Source organism: Saccoglossus kowalevskii, chromosome 20, assembly GCF_978046115.1.
Source record: "Saccoglossus kowalevskii chromosome 20, keSacKowa6.1, whole genome shotgun sequence".
Taxonomy (NCBI): domain Eukaryota; kingdom Metazoa; phylum Hemichordata; class Enteropneusta; family Harrimaniidae; genus Saccoglossus; species Saccoglossus kowalevskii.
This window is the reverse complement of record NC_140660.1, coordinates 17,290,544-17,308,222: the sequence shown is the minus strand read 5'-3', so window position 1 is coordinate 17,308,222 and position 17,679 is coordinate 17,290,544. Positions and strand designations below refer to the sequence as shown.

General features: G+C 32.8%; 1 long non-coding RNA gene across 1 annotated transcript; it reads left to right on the top strand.

The window, feature by feature from the left end:
* The first annotated feature begins 236 nt into the window (after positions 1-236).
* Positions 237-1,991, top strand: LOC146730073 (uncharacterized). Its single transcript, XR_014927918.1, has 2 exons — positions 237-713; positions 1,880-1,991. It is a non-coding gene; the product is annotated as an uncharacterized LOC146730073 (long non-coding RNA).
* The last annotated feature ends 15,688 nt before the right edge of the window (positions 1,992-17,679 follow it).

Sequence of the window (17,679 nt, the reverse complement as noted above, 5' to 3'; positions counted from 1 at the left end):
CCAAAAAGCGTGATTCTGTGCATGTACAGCTTGTCTGTTTTATTTACTATTGGACATTTCATGTGTTTGAGACTTCCAGGTTCATTTACTGTTGAAGCATCATTATCATTCATTCTATGTTGCCAAATTAGTTTACAATAACATGATTTCCATCTGTCTTTGCGAATCAAATTTAATTGTTGTGAGAGTTTATATTCAGCCATTTCATACAAAATGTGCACAGTAAGTTTCGCGATCAAATTTATCACAGGGATGATAATGGAATTCAGATTTAAACAAAATGAACCGATTAAGTGGCCGTGGATGGCGCACAACATGTTTACGCGTGTTGTTTTACAAGTGAGAGTGAGCGATGAGTGTCTGCATGGCAGCATGGCATTGCTGTTGACTTATATTGCTGTAATGTCGCATAATTTGAATCTGCTGTTGGTGTATTGTGAACTTGTAGGTACCCGAGTAACACCACTCAGAATCATATAGAAAGGAAGCGAGAAGGAGATTCTGAAAATTACAATATGCTCGCGGAAAACTGGATGATGGATTATGCCGCAGTCGTCGATTGACTCTGCCAGAAAGTTTATGTGTGTGCCTGTTCGTTGATTACATGGTGGTCAGCGTCGCTTCCTTGAAGTATCTAAACTTATTCTGTATCCAAAGTGTGCCATGTCGGTGTGCATTTAAAAGTTGGTCTGGTAATGGAGCTCCATGATCTGGTAAGCTTATCACATGTGATCGAATTTCAACAGTACTTGGACCTCGGGTTTATTTTGAGTTAAATTTGATACCTATTGTATATTCTTGTGGTAAGAGGATATTTTGTGTCAATTGAATTGTTTTATGATGACACATTCATTTGTTTTTTTTGTTTTTTCCAAATTCAAGAAATAGTTGTTGATGAGGTATATAACCCTTCGTATTTGTGTTGTGAGTCTTCGGGTATATGGACATGCGACCGCTTTGCGTCTGCTCGACTGTCAGAGTCGTGATTGCTATAAAATTTCCAATAATTTCAATGTATTATTTATTCATGCATTATGCCATGAGAGGTGGAAAATATCTTGTCATAATACATTTCCAGACGTAATTAATTGTGACCGTTGTGTGCTCATTATTGTTTTTTCTGGTTGATTTGGTAAAACTGTTTTCACTGACATGACTGATATATACAGTATTATGCTTCACTAGATCCCATGGTTGGAAAAAGTTCATTTTGTGCCTCCAAACCCCACTTTAAAATTAAATATAAAGATTCTTTAATTATTCTACTACATTTTGTGAGAGTGACAGTGTATTATTTTTGAAGGGGATACATCAATTTTTTGCCTCCACAATATTTAATTTAATCAGTTATATAATTAACAGTGAGTGAGATTGTTGCTGCATTAATGTCTTGATAAATTAATGTCTTGTATTTGAATTTGTGGTGAGGAATTTAGTGAAATTGCAAATATTGTTTAGCCAAATTGTTTGTCAGTTTCAGATCAGTTTAAAACCTGTACCCCACACATTTATTTTTAATTTTGTATACCAATGAATGTTTGATGTACATGTACAATAGAATGTACATTTTCAGAGAATCATTTATCTATCCAAATCATCCTGTAATTTAAACGTGTGTTTAATAAGCATTTTTTTTTTTAAATATTAAAATGCTTGACACACATATATCTACAATGTACTTCTAGTATTGAATAATCTTAATAAATCAAAAAATCAATGAACATCACTGCACCATTTTCAAATTTCCCCCTTGGTTGGGGAGCAAATCATTTTTTTTAGTGCAGGTTGGGGTGGCAGGGCTCTGTGCTACAGGGGATCTGCTGTAATAATAAAATTATTTGTTTATCAATCTTAAAATTATTTTTAATTTTATTTGCAGCCGGTGTGTCACCACCACCAATCAAATTCCTTGCAAGCTGTCCTAACACATGTGTAAGATGTATCTTTGAGAATAAAGTCACAATATCCTCCTTGTGCAGTGTTCAAAATGAGTTCACAGTTGTGAGTATTCAAATATTCTGTCTTAGCTAAAGGGTTATGGTTGTCATGCAGTGCATGTTTGAATTTGAATTGTATGTTGGGCAGATTAAAATGTTGATTTTTAGAAAAAAACCTTAAAAGTGAAAATTTTTAGCTTCGCTGTCGACTTTGTCGAGCGGAGCTTATCATTTGAGTGATTGTCCGTCGTCGTCGTCTGTGTCAATGTTTTACATTTTCAACTGCTTCTTGAAAACTACAAGCCTGAATGCTTTGATACTTGGTGTACATGTACCTTGGGTAGACCTCTCTTAGATTTGTTCATTTCATGATGATATCTTCAATTCTCTAATTTTGGTGAATATTTTTGACTCCCGTGTGCGAAGCACAAAAAGGGAGTCTTTGCAGTTAGTGTGTCTGTATGTGTGTGTGTGTGTGTGTATGTGTGTGTGTATGTGTGTTCGTCTGTTCCACTGATATCTCAAGAACCATACATCAGTTTTTGATGAAACTTGGTGCATAGATGCTCTGGGCCAATGCGCAGATTTGATTATGTTTTGGTAAAATCCATGCATATTAATTACCTAATTTGCATGATAATCAGCTGATTTTTAGCTGTTTCATGACTTTTCCACTGATATCTAAAGAACCACTCATTGGATTTTGATGAAACTTGGCACACAAATGCTCCAAACTAATGCGCAGATTTGGTTAGTTTTGGGTAAAAATCTGTGCAATATTAATTACCTAATTTGCATAACGATTAATCAATTTTCGGCTTTTCCACTGATATCTCAAGTACTAATCATCACATTTCAATGAAACTTGGTACATAGATGTCATAGGACACTGCACAAACCTGATAGTTTTTAGGGTAATATCAGTAGATATTAATTACCTAATTAGCATAATTAATTAATTTTCAGCTTTTGATATTTCTGTAGTAATTGTCACATTTCAGTGAAACTTGGTACATAAATGTCATAGGACACTGCACAGACCTGATAGTTTTTAGGGTAATACGAGTACATATTAATTACCTAATTTGCATAATTAATTAATTTTCAGCTTTTGATATTTCAAGTAGTAATCATCACATTTCAATGACACTTGGTACATAGATGTCATAGGACACTGCACAGACCTGATAGTTTTTAGGGTAATACGAGTACATATTAATTACCTAATTAGCATAATTAATTAATTTTCAACTTTTGATATTTCAAGTAGTAATCATCACATTTCAATGAAATTTGGTACATAGATGTTATAGGACACTGCACAGACCTGATAGTTTTTAGGGTAATATCAGTATATATTAATTAGCTAATTTGCATAATTAATTAATTTTCAACTTTTGATATTTCAAGTAGTAATCATCACATTTCAATGACACTTGGTACATAGATGTCATAGGACACTGCACAGACCTGATAGTTTTTAGGGTAATATGAGTACATATTAATTAGCTAATTTGCATAATTAATTAATTTTCAACTTTTGATATTTCAAGTAGTAATCATTACATTTCAATGAAATTTGGTACATAGATGTCATAGGACACTGCACAGACCTGATAGTTTTTAGGGTAATATCAGTATATATTAATTAGCTAATTTGCATAATTAATTAATTTTCAGCCTTTGATATTTCAAGTAGTAATCATCATATTTCAATGAGACTTGCTACATAGATCTTCTAGGATTATGCAGAGACCTGATTAGTTTTAATTGGATATTAATTACCTAATTTGCATAATGTTCCACTGATATATAAAGAACCACAAATTGAATTTTAATGAAACTTTTAAAGAGAACTATGCAGAAACCCAATTAGTTTTTGGTAAATATTTATGCTTATTAATCTCCTAATTAACATAATTAATTAACACTGATATCTCAATTACTGATCATCACATTTGAATAAAATTTGGTACATAATTGCTCTAGAACAATAGACAGGTCTGATTAATTTTGGGATAAAATTTGTTCATATTAATTCTCTAATTGGCATAATAATTAATAATTTTTTGGTTCTGTTCTGTTCATATTAGTTACCTGATTTACATAATTAGTTTTCAGCTTTTCCATCAATATCTCATGTACAAGTAATTTTGAATTAATTTTTAATGTGTCTTCAATACTCTCAGCACACGGGAGTTCTTTCTAAGCTTTCTTTGATTTAATTTTTGGTAAAAAGTGATATTTTCGACTTCTTGTTTAAAACCGTAAGTCCAATTGCTTTGATATTATATATATAGGTACTACATGTGGACCTCTCTCAGATTTGTTCATTTTGTAATGATATCTTTAATTCTCTAATTTTGGTGAATATTTTTGTAATTTTTGATAAAAAGTGATATTTTCGACTTCTTGTTAAAAACCGCAAGGCCAATTGCTTTGATATTACATATGTAGATACTACATGTGGACCTCTCTCAGATTTGTTCATTTTGTAATGATATCTTTAATTCTCTAATTTTGGTGAATATTTTTGTAATTTTTGGTAAAAAGTGATATTTTCGACTTCTTGTTTAAAACCGCAAGTCCAATTGTTTTGATATTATATATATAGGTACTACATGTGGACCTGTCTCAGATTTGTTCATTTTGTAATGATATCTTTAATTCTCTAATTTTGGTGAATATTTTTGTAATTTTTGGTAAAAAGTGATATTTTCAACTTCTTGTTTAAAACCGCAAGTCCAATTGTTTTGATATTACATATGTAGATACTACATGTGGACCTTTCTCAGATTTGTTCATTTTGTAATGATATCTTTAATTCCCTAATTTTGGTGAATATCTTTGTAATTTTTGGTAAATGTGATATTTTCGATTGTTTTGATACTATACATATTGTTCATTTTCTAATGATATCTTCTGTTCTTTATTTGAAATGTGCATTGCTAACAGCGGAGCTATCTCAGCCAAGAGGCTGCTTGTTATTTGAATACCCTGGATATCCAATGTGATTCTCAAGATCTTCAACATTTGATCTGCAGTATGTGATTAAATGCAGCCATATTAAACAATATTTGTAGACTTAGGAAATATGTTTTTTTTTGTACTTGTTTTTGCTTCCTATGATTTATTAATTGAATAGAACATGACAATAATAAATCCACTGTTATGATGACAGTAATACTTTCACTTCCATCTTGCATAGGACCCCATATATAAACCAAAAATTAAATTTAGTGTATAATGAATCATTAAAATTTAACTTTATTTTGACCATGGAAACACCTCTGTAATTTACATTAAAAGCACATGTGCTACTATTGGTAATAGAGCAATTACAGTATTGGTATATTAGTCTGTGGGAATGACTGTACCTACATGGAGGCACTAGTAATTTCAGAATAGAAAAATCAATAAAACCTGAAAACTGACACAGAACAGTTTAAATGCAAACATAATTACTGATTTTGACATGAAAAAAATTATGTGTTTCTTGTAATGGGCAAACAAAATATTGAGTAGGCAAGTAGGGTTTTTATTTTATTTCAGTTTATTTTTCTCCTAATAAAATACCATTTAACAGGTTATTTCTATCACAATCATGTATTTATTAGAGTCACCTTCTAGTCTTCCATTACATCCAGTGAACTACAAATATTTTGTGAGTAGAACATGGCCATCTTGCATAAAATTAAAATACAAATAGGCTCATTTGCATAAAATAAAAGTTTGAGGATGGTAGGGTTATTATGGGAACGCAATTATGTTTTTCTTGTTTTTATTTCCTGTTGGATGTTGTCCAAGATGAATATTTATGTTGTGTATTCTGTCTGTGTGTCCATGTGTGCATTGTCCACTTGTCATCAATTCTCAAATATGTCTTGACCAATTTTGTTCTATGTTGGTACAAAGGCAAGTCATAACAGAATACATGTGCACATCAATTCCTTTTTGTTTGGTTGACTTTGGCTGGCTGGTGACCAGTTTTGCCCAAAACAAACCAAAAGCCAACATTTGGTCATCATCTTATTCACAAGCAGGTTTCTCCTCTAATGCTAGTATTTGCATCTCAGTATTTGAATACACTGCATTCACAACCAGTCCTACATGTGTACTGAGTGACTCTATATGAATGCAGCTTTTATTTCCAATGATGTAAATATTTCTTGTGATCAGATTCAATGTCTATGTAGGTTGTTCCACAAATGCTAGTATTTGCATCTCAGTATTTGAATACACTGCATTCACAACCAGTTCTACATGGGTACTGAGTGACTCCATATGAATGCAGCTTTTATTTACAATGATGTAAATATTTCTTGTGATCAGATTCAATGTCTATGTAGGTTTCTCCTCTAATGCTAGTATTTGCATCTCAGTATTTGAATACACTGCATTCACAACCAGTTCTACATGGGTACTGAGTGACTCCATATGAATGCAGCTTTTATTTCCAATGATGTAAATATTTCTTGTGATCAGATTCAATGTCTATGTAGGTTTCTCCTCTAATGCCAGTATTTGCATCTCAGTATTTGAATACACTGCATTCACTACCAGCTCTACATGTGTACTGAGTGACTCTATATGAATGCAGCTTTTATTTACAATGATGCGATATCGCGTGGACGGGTTTCATGTTCTCTGCACGTAATAAGCTCGGTTATTAAGCATCCTTTTTTGGGAATGCCCGGTGGCCGAGGGGAAGACGTGTAGTGGCGTGAAGCTAGGCGATTAGGTGCCGTACGCGAGCGCCGGTTCGAGTCACGCACGCAGTAGGTGTTTACTATAATTAGACATAGTCTTTACCTTGCCGTTTATTCGGTGTTATTTGCTTTCTTTACTTCCTATGTCGACAGCAACTATGAGTTTAAAATTATTTCTCAGTACTTATTCACTGTTACAATGCTGTACCATTACTTTCACCATCCTACTACAGCCAGATCTGAAGGCCTTTGCCGCATTCTGGCCATGCTGTGTGGCGCGTATCGCGTAGACGGGTTTCATGTTCTCTGCACGTAATAAGCTCGGTTATTAAGCATCCTTTTTTGGGGATGCCCGGTGGCCGAGGGGAAGACGTGTAGTGGCGTGAAGCTAGGCGATTAGGTGCTGTACGCGAGCGCCGGTTCGAGTCACGCACGCAGTAGGTGTTTACTATAATTAGACATAGTCTTTACCTTGCCGTTTATTCGGTGTTATTTGCTTAAATTTGATACATGATGATAAGTAATGACTTGATATAATAACAAAAACAATTCTGAAACAATTCATTATGTTTCATACATAATTTAATTACCATGACATTAATTAATTACACCTAGTGCAATGACATAGACATAGACCACAAGTTGCTTTACTTTCACTTATTCTTTGCTATGTCTTATGTTGAGCACATAAAGACAATGTTGAAACAATTTGATTGGAATTCTGTCAATCTGGATTGTATTTTATTTTTAACTTCTAGCAAAAATTATATTATTATTATTATTATTATTTTATTTCCATTTCTCTAAAGAAATATACCCCACTAACCTGGGGGAACAGGTTACAATGCGAAAGTTACAGGCGTGACTTTAATCGCCTCAATAAAATAAAGTATTATATATATATATATATATACATGCACATATACAACTCATCTATTGGAGAACTCACACTAACAAATTATATCTAATCTGAAAAGCTGTGTATACAAATCTTGCAATACTTTGGATGATTTCATGGTTATCCTGAGAAAAAATATATGTAAGTTTACGGATAGGCGAAAGGAACTCGAATTGTGGTTCAATGCGGTTAATTTGATCAAAAAGCGGTTTTCGAAACTACCAGAAAATGAGTTTCATCTTCAACAGCATCTATACGTATTTGGCAGGTTCTATTTTTCACTGGAGTTCCATAATATCTACCGGTCTCAATGTGTAACTTATGATTAGAGCACCGGAGTTTAGTTAAAGCTTGTCTGTACAGGGGAACACGAACGATATCCAAATAATTCTCATAAAAAAATATTTGTTTTAAATTGGCGAAACGTTCGTAACTTATTTCTACTGTTTGGGGATCTATGAACATCGTCAAATAAAGCATCTTTCCAACTTTTGAAGTAAAAATCTCTCTATTTCTTTCCAATTAACAACGTTGTTTCATCGATAATTTGGGAGATAAACCTATTCTCCCAAACAGTATGCATATTGTGTTTAATTAATAATTTCTTAATAGCTAAAGCAATACATGGTTTTCCTATCTGTGCCATTTTTTCAGACTCTCTATAGGCTTTGTAAACGAGTCGATTAGATGACATTTTCAGAATACGTTTCCAAAATTTAATACGGATTAGATTTCTGCCAATACTAAGTGGATATCGTCCGAGTTCACCCATAACTGCACTGTTGGTTGTATTTTGCCCCACACCTAATATATATTTACACCACTTTAACTGAACATTTTCAATTGGTTTACAATACCGATTTCCTATAACTGCCGCTCCATAGTTTAAAATTGGTTTAATTTTTGAATCAAATATTTTTTGAAGTAATTTTGGTGAAATCTCGTTACCAATTCCTTTCCTGACCGCGTACGCTGCCTTTGAAGCTTTTCCGGCCAAAATTGCACAAGCCAACTTAAATGAACCATTCTATATAAACATTTCTATCAAGGAAGAAATACATGACTTGCCTAGCTTGTACTGGAAACCCAAACTCAATAAAAACCATACAAAGCTAGATTTATTGCTGGATCATTTAACCAAGGAGTTATCTAAAATATTAATATCTATTTTGTCTACTATCAAAGAGGGGCTCCAAGAATACTGGATATTGAAAATTCCAAAAATTTAAATCAAGATCACATGTTAAATTAAAGTTAGGGCTGGACCATTGAAAACTCTGGGGGAAGAAAAACTAAGCAACTATTTTCCCTCCACTTATTTTTGCGCTATTCTTTTTACAATGATGAAGTCACAACAATTTTTTTTATTTCGTCTGTTTGTAATTTTTTCCCGTTATTAATCCCTGCAAACTTTTGTTTTCTTTAAAGGAAACATCAATCTAAACCACATGATGACCCCTAAAGAATAAGCTCCACAAATGTAGGAGAATGTAATTTACAGTTTTTTTATATCACTTTTCATTCTCTAGATATTCAACTTTTCATCAGTATTATGTAGTCAGCAAGTGGGGGGGGGAGTTGCATGAAAAATAATCATCTCATTTGCATAAATTAATATTCATGAGCAATGAAAAACTCGTCTTTTCAGTAAAAATGTGCCAAAATGCTTTCCGATAACATACATGATAGTTCTAAATTTACTGATTTTATCATTACGAGCTAAAAAAATAACCGGAAAAATGATGTAAAGGTATTTTTTGAAACACATTTTCGATCAGACTCCAGCCAACTGTTGAAAGTAAGCACAGGTTTTCTCTTTACCATGATCATAGCAAGTTCTGAAATTCATGGAGAATGCAGAGGCACGTTTATATTTCACTCTAGTACTATTGCTCAAAATGTTTTCAGTGACTTTTATCAGTGACAAGTTACCTAATTAGTATGCATTTCGAGAAACCACAGTGTGTGTGCATGTGCAGTTTGAAATGGAACAGATTTGAACGCAATAAAATCACGCATAGCACTCGGGCTCCAGCAAGAAATTGTGGCGTCAAACTGGTTGTCGGTTGAATTGTTTTGCAATAGACATAATTTTGGAGCCTGTATTTGTCTATGAAATGTTTCTAAGTTTTGTTGAGGATTATTCTGTAAGAAAATTGCTGAAATTATTTCATCTGTTCGTAAACAGGACGTTGTTGCTTTTACGATGGGCTACGGATGACTGACGTCGAAACGTTCCATTCAGATCGGGTGGCGCCCTCTCGTGCCAATCCCCCCTGTAGTCAGCCATCTTGATTTTCAAGCAAAGGATTATGTGTAAAGTATGACATCATAGAATCTGTTGTCAGAAATTGAGAAAATGATTACATCTATAACTTCAAAACTTGAACTTCAAATTGGCTGAAAGTTTAGAAATTGGTAGCATACATGTACTGGTGCCATCCATGCTTATAAAATAGTTGTCATGGAAGCAGAACTGAAAATATTTATTTTTATGTTTTCCTACCAAATGCTCAAATTTCCCTATATTGTATACAATTTACCAATGTGAGTAGGTTATATAGGTGATATATTACATGTTGACCAAAAAAGGGGACAACAAAGTGTCATTCTATATTTCACGACTAAAATATTGATATTTATTATTTTAACGTTTTTAACAATATCTTCACTTTATGTGTATTTGTAATATTCTAATTTCGATTACTATAATTATTTATATGAGTAATATGCACAACAAAAATTTAAACAAATTCGCATCAGTATTTCTCATTTTATAGATGAAATAAAATTTCCTTTAGGGGTCATTATGTTGTTTGGATTGATGTTTTCTTAAGAACAATATCTATCAAGCATTTTTTAATTAAAGTGGTTCTAGTCAATTTATTCTTTTATTTGATTTTTATTTGAATTAGTTGATAACGAACAGTACAGAGAAGCCAGATCCTTTAGACAAAAGAATCTGCTTCTTACTTAGATCTGTGCCTTGAATTTGATTCTATTTTCCAAACCTTCATAGCAATATCCCACTCTCTCCTGCTTATACATTTTCCAACTCATTCACTGAGCATGTAGGACATATGCAGAGTTTTCAAAAAACTGTTACAAAGATGATCTTGGATGGCATCAATGTCACTTGTCTGATGTAGAACTCAGTGTTCAAACAGAAAACATTTGATTATGACTCAGGAAGAAGTATGGCAAGTGTCACATGTGGAGCATTATTGTTCTTGTTGATTGTTTTGTCAATCAATGTCAGTCATTTGTCTTGTGTTTTGGACTTTCCCTGTATAACTTTGGTCTAAAGATCCATGGTAGGATGTGTTATTTTTACTTCACTATTATTTGGGAACTTTTATACAGTTGATGTTGTATTATTCTACAAGGGCCATCATGATTAATACAGTGCATGTAGTATTAATTGGCTAGTATTTTTCTTGCCAAATTTGACTTGGATATGTAGCTATATTAGTTTTAGCAACTTTTATACAATTCACATTTTATTATTCTATAAGGGACATTGAGATTAATACAGTACATGTATTATTATTTGAGGAACATGACAATTAATTAATTTTTTTTATGTAATTATGATGAATCATTCGCATCTAAAGTTTCAGGAATTATATAGTACTCTCTTTTGCCATGAAAAGAAAAGTTTGTGCTTCATTAATTTAATCCATCCATTTGTTATGAGCCCCCACCCGAAAGTCCGGGAAGGGCTTGTAGTTTCACCTTCGTCGGTTCGTCCAGAGTGATTTCTCGGAGATGGCTGGACCAATTTTTTTTTGAAACTTGGTACAAAGACATAGAGGTCAATCATACATGTGCACATCAATTTATTTTCCGATTCGATCAAATTTGGCCGACTGGCCATTTTTCAATGCCAAAATTCAGTCAAATTCGGTCCTTGTGTGTCCATCGTCATTTCTCAAAGATGGCTTGACTGATTTTGTTGAGACTTGTTACAAAGTCAAAGGGACCACCCATACAGATGCACATTGTTTTACTTTTTTGAAATGATCAATATATACCTCATATATATGTATGTGCATACTCCCCCTCGCTAATGTTAATGCATGGGAATCCATGAGGTGAAACCAGACATATACATGTATTACTGAAATACAGCAATTCTCAGGTTCATATCAATACATTTATTTATAACTTCCCAAAATGCCAGAAATTATCTTGACATGTTTCTTGATGGTCTGTGTAACACTGTGATAATCACATGTACACATAGTTTTCAGCTCATAGAAATCTGTATCGTAAATGAGAACTGTCTCGTAAAACTACAACCAGGCGTGAAATACTAGAAAAAACAAAGTGTCGACCAATTTCAGAAAACAAATATTTGTCTCAATTTTCATGTAGCTCTATACATTTTGTCTGAAAACTTACAAGCTCCTCAGGGGACACATCAAGATCTACTGCACATCCACACTTTGTGTCTTCAAGCAACAGGGTTGAATTTTTCAAAGGAATGTAATCAAATACTATTAACTCTGATTTTATCAAGTGGAACGTACATGTATCATGTGAGTGATTGTCTGTTGTCGTCTTCATCAACTTTTCCGACTTCTTTTTTAAAACTACAAGTCTGATTACTTTGATGCTTACTGTATATGTACCTTGGGTGGACCTATCTTAGATTTATTCATTTCGTGATATCTTCAATTCTCTTTTTTGGTGAATATTTTTGTCATTTTGGGTCAAAAGTGATATTTTTGACTTCGTTTTAAAAATCGCAAGTCTGATTGCTTTGCTTTTTTACATATAGGTATCTCAGGTTGACGTCTCTTACATTCTTCATTCCGGGATGATATTTTCAATTCTCTAATTTTGATGGATAATTTTTGGTAAAAAGTGAAATTTTCGACCTCTTGTTGAAAACCAAAAGTCTCATTACTTTAATATTATATATATATATATATATATATATATATATATATATATATATATATATATATATATATATATATATATATATATATATAGGTACCACAGGTAGGCCTCTCTAGATTTGTTCAGTTACTAATGATATCTTCAGTTATTTTATTGAAATGTGCATCTCATGTATCTCAGTCCAGAGGCTGCTTGTTTTAATACTTATTAAAATCATTAACACTACTGTGAATTTCATGAAGGCATGACAGGCTTTTTGAAAATTTGGCCTGGCCGCCTTCTTGAGTTTTTGTTTATCATGAATGCCTTCATGATCAAGTTGATATTATGTACATATCATGTATGGCTAAACCTTTTTAAGAAAAATAAAATAATGCAGCTCGGTCATCTGGTTTGCTAATTTAGATGTCATTTTGGGAACAGTAGATTGTATCGAGTCAGATTTATGACACCTATTCAAGATAACTATGTATATCGTGAAGACGACCATAAGTAACTGTTTATTCAGTAAACACACATACCAGTACTATTTGAACTTGAGTTTATAGTCTACTGAGTTATTTTGTATAAAGGCAACAAAATAAGAAATTTCTAGTTTGTAACTAAATTTCTTTCACTTTGACATTTATGTTTTATTTCTTGTCAAAAAGACAAAATATCGAGATGCATTGAAAACGTGTGAGTGTGATCATTTCCTGACAGGTGGTTGAATTGCTGGAGAAAATAAAAAATAATTTTTAAACAAAAATCAGGTGTTCCACCTTATACAAGTTTCCAAATAATAAAAATATTACGATGAAATCTGACAAGTTTGGGTGTTGAAATAATTTTGCAAGGTTTTTGTTCTTTGTTAGACTTTACAATTCCATGAAACATATTGTTAGTTTCTACTCATGTCTGCATTTCTGCTCAAGTCTGTTTCATATTTTCTGTGGTTAAAGGGAAATTATAAATATCAATCTGTGCAAGTCTGGAGAGAATAAAATAAAATAATTTTTTTTCTGCCTTCTGTTCTTTGAGAGGGAAATCCTGCTATAAATAGATGAGGGCCCAAAAGTGGGGTGGGTGGGATATTTATGTCAACCTCCCTTGATTTAAATTGGTTAACCCTTAGAAATTAGAAAATTTGTATATACCAAGTCTGATTGCTTTGATATTATACTTATAGGTACCTCAGGTGGACCTCACTCAGATTTGTTCATATTGTGATATCTTCAATTTTCTAATTTTGAAAAATATTTTGGTTTAGTCACATGGTTTGCCTTTATATTGTAATTATGAGAGAAATGGGCATACTAATTTTAGCATTTATTTTTCATAAAAATGTGCAGTCACTTTATCCTCAAATGTTTCACATGAGTTCCCTGCATGCTGTCTTGATTGTCTATCATTTGATGAGGTCTTCGATTGGTTCATGTTCATATGTTTGATATCCCCTACATCAAATTCATGCCTTCATTTCACTCTGCATACAGGTCTTATTTTTTATCCTGTGGTACAGATTGTTTGTGAAATGTACATTGCTAACAGTGGAGCTATCTCAGCCAAGAGGTTGCTTGTGTCCTCAAATAAGGATTTAGCACACATTATAGTACACATGAGGCTGCTTCATATTGACAATGACATGTTATGTGTTGTGTGCATACTCTTAATTCACTACAAATTTAGTATGGAAATGCAGTATATTTACAAATTTCACTTCTCTTTTATTTTTCAGTGTTTTGTAGAAAACAGCTACACCCGCATTTTCTACGATCACAAGCCCATTTTTGAGAAGTGTGCACAAGTTACGCATTTGAACTATCGAACTATGCTGTTTTAAGCAGAAGGAGATTTTCAGAACCATACCACTGATTCAATATTGTGCCAGTACCTCAAAAAAAGTTATATGGAGATATCAAACTATTACTATTTTAATAACAACGCAGCAGCTCTTCCATATATGGGGCGCATTTCTTATATGAAAGACAACTAAGTTATATTAGCTTTGCTTTTCACAGAACACATCAACACTATTTCAAGTTTACCATGGCAATATTCTGTGAAAGTTTTTTTCCCATTAAACTGTAACTTTTTAATGCTGGTTATTTGCATATGTATGTATTTGTGATTTATGTATGGGTATATACAAAGTATGTTGTTTAGACTAGTTTGTAAATACATCCCAGAGACTGCAATATTTGGATATTGCTTCAGGGAATGAAGGACAACACATGGCACATTAGTGTGTGTTATAAATCACAACTATCAGAAATAGAGGTTTTTATAATGTCATAGCTTTTTTTATCACATGATAAACCTCTATTCACTGAATCACGCAAGTATATTTAATTCAGATAGTGGTGATAATGAATTCCCCACAGTGTCGTATTGGATTCAGACAAAAAATATACGTTTCCTGTGGAGTTATCTGTATTGGGCATATTTGGTGGTACATTAAACTATAAATTCCATTTTTGTTTTCTGATTTTGTAAACATAATATTTCTGTGGAGAAAAAAAAAGGAAAAATGTGTGAATAAAATATTAGCAAACAAAACAATTTTTTAAACTCCCACATTCAAAATTTGGTAATCCCTTTATATGGTATAGATTCAGATTTGTGGGAACCATTGCAATGACCAACAAAGCAGATTATTTCTATTTTTGAAGAAAGAAACCAATTAAATAACTTCTTGCATATAGTGCCAAACTTGTGTCATGCAAATGTTCGCTAAACATTTTCTTTGTAATTGTGGGTTTATCTCTCATTTGCAGTAACATGCATGGTCATTTGATAGAATGTTTGTAAAGTTTCCGTGTACAAAATAAACAAAAACCAGACCAGTACTCTTTTTGTATGAGCTATTATAGGTCTAAGTTTATTAAACTACTGTTGATTGGGCAATTTAAATGATATCACTATTTATGAATAATTCATGATCGTTCTTTTGTAGCTTTATAGTTCCTAGTTGTGTTGTATTTTGTATGTCTAATTTTTTTAAGAACTTACTGTGTTAGAGTTGTGTCAATAAAATACTATTATTATTGGTAAAACCCAAGTCATATTATTGTCTCAGCTTTGTAGTTCCTGTGCATGTGCAGATCAACCGTTTACAATCCATATTATCCACCAGGTTATTAAAACCAAAAAAACGCCCAAACAATATTGCTTTCTCTTTTACTACTCTCAGTGGGTACAAAGCACCACAACCATTTACTTGTTTCAAAGCATATACAAGGCAAAATGTGATACATAAACAAAAACTATCAAAAAACAAGCTGCTCTCTGATTGGTCTGATTGTTATGGTTGGATAGCCAATCAAGAACAATCTTGTATTTAAAGTAGTTCTTGATATGCAGACAATAGAGCGATCCTCTCGTTATGACAATGACTGCATCCAACTAGGATAAATTAAAAAACTACACTAAATTGCTTCAAAAGTTTCCACTTGATCTAACAATTTGTGGGAATTAAAAAGAAAACAAAAGTGATTTAAAACTTCCACAAGGTTCACTTGTGTACCTTAGCTGGACCTCTTTCAGATACATTTATTATGGGATATCTTAAAATCTCTAATTTTGATGAATATTTTTGGTAAAAAGTGATATTTTCGATGACTTCTTGAAAATGACTAACCCGATTGCTTCAATATTTTATATGTAAACGTTTTATACGTGATGGCCATGTCAAATCAGCTAGTAGTTACCCGGACACTTAAGAGCTGAAAACCCAAATAAATCAGTCTGTACTATTAATATTTCCTCAAAAATCCACCATTCAACGATTCATTTAAAATATAAAAATAAATTTTTATTGATGTTTATTGATACATCAATAAACATGCTTTCCAATCACAAATATATTGTGTTCAAAACCGTACAATTCATGAGAATTCTGATAGAGGGAGTGCATTATGAATTGTTACACCATCCATGATTGGCTGAAAGTCAGCTGATTGGGCCATTACCCTGGTTACAGCACCATATTGGCCATGTAACCACAAGTGTTTTGTGCAAGCCCCTGATTACAATATAGAATATAATGAAATAATGTTTTCATTTCCAGGACCAGGAGACTCCATTACATAAGGCTGCCTATAGAGGACACACATCTACAGTGGAGAAGTTACTACATACAGGTGCTAATGTGAATGCTGTCGATAAAGTGAGTGTGTTATCAATGCAGGTGTAGTATATCAGTGTGTATACATGTGCTATACCAACTCACCCTCATGCATATTCTAGATTTCTTGGAAAAAGGAGTTTATTTTTGAGACTACATATTGGGAAGAGAACCATTCAAAAATGATTCTTGGAAGTAAATTTAATGATTTTTTCCAGGGAATTTAGGAAAAATATCTGGCAAATTTCAAAATATATCAGACAAATGGAGGAATGGATCGGTAGACTAAACCTGCCTGCTGTTCATATCCTTAATGGACACACTATTGGAAATTCTGTTCAAAATATATTTCGGGGGGTTCCAGACCGAGGCTACAAATGAAAGAAAATTAAAAGATTTTCCTAAGAAATGTCATATTTGAGGTGGCGTCATAGTGGGATGTTTTCCAACATTAACTGTGTAAGAGTAAGGTGCAACATCACCACAATAATGGACAATACTGTGGGTACACACACATACGTTGATGAAATGAAGGTAAATAAACTTCAAGCATCACTCAAATTGAATGATATAAATTTGTCGTAAACAAAGACAAAATATCGAATTTATGACACCGGCCACAAAGCAACCTGTCCCGAATTTGAAAAAAAAATTATCTGGAAATGGTGCTATAGATTAGAAATAGATTTTAAAAAGATTTACCCCACCAGTAATCTCAACAATAGCGCCATCAACGATAAACTACGGAAATCATTCATCATTAATTTCAAATCTGGAAAAGTTGAGAATTTATTTTTCATTGATCTAAAATTAAAAATATCTCAGCATATTTTTACTCTTTTCATTGTTATCTGACCTGCTTTATAGTGTCATATTGCAGTGGTTTCAACCAAATCAAATGTCACACTATTGTAATGATTGCAATCCAGGTGGGTGTTTGTACAACTTGCACTGCCATGAACCGCAATTAGATGGTGTACGTCTCAGTGTTAATTGAACTAGATTAGATTACAAACTACTAGTATATTGTAGTTTATAATTATATGCAGAAATGTCCCAGTACTTAGAATCGATGCCAGTCGATACATGTTTTGTATTCGTTGTATGAAGATATGATTAATT